Below are 478 nucleotides of genomic sequence, written 5' to 3' on the forward strand. Positions count from 1 at the left end.
GGAAAGTCACGGCAATATTGTAAAAGGCAAAGAAATAGAAAAATAACAAATCTCAGCAGTTTGATCTTAGCATCTTTCCACCTGCAGCCAAAATCAGTATGTTAATTTTTACTTATATCAGAGTTCAATTTCAGTTAAACCAAAACGTTTTTTTATAGCAATTCATCACAAACCTCAGCATTTCCTACATTTCATTCAGTGACGTAACAACAAAACAATACAAGAAAAAAAGCTTGTCTGAAATTTGAATGAAAATACAAAACAAATTCAGTAACTGAAGATTCTAGATTATGTAACTATTTCATTTTATAGTTTAACATTATCTAAATTACAAATATATCGTTCTTTTTTGGGGACAGTGTATCTCGAAACACATAAAGCCACAAATAATTTCATACAAATATTATGCCGATAAAAACCCTTCTTGCACAGGAAAAGTCAAAAGCTACCCATGGGATATGAATTCACATATCCTGTA

General features: G+C 30.3%; 1 long non-coding RNA gene across 2 annotated transcripts in view; it reads left to right on the forward strand.

Annotated features, from left to right (window-relative positions):
- The first annotated feature begins 204 nt into the window (after window positions 1-204).
- The window catches only part of LOC149135639 (uncharacterized), a 2,699-nt gene continuing 2,425 nt past the window's right edge, over window positions 205-478 (forward strand). The window contains exon 1 of one of the 2 annotated variants that reach the window (XR_016241800.1): window positions 205-292. This is a non-coding gene — a long non-coding RNA (uncharacterized LOC149135639). The other variant, XR_016241799.1, reaches the window with a different exon arrangement.

Source organism: Octopus bimaculoides, chromosome 5, assembly GCF_046866305.1.
Source record: "Octopus bimaculoides isolate indiv1 chromosome 5, ASM4686630v1, whole genome shotgun sequence".
NCBI classification, from domain to species: Eukaryota; Metazoa; Mollusca; class Cephalopoda; order Octopoda; family Octopodidae; genus Octopus; species Octopus bimaculoides.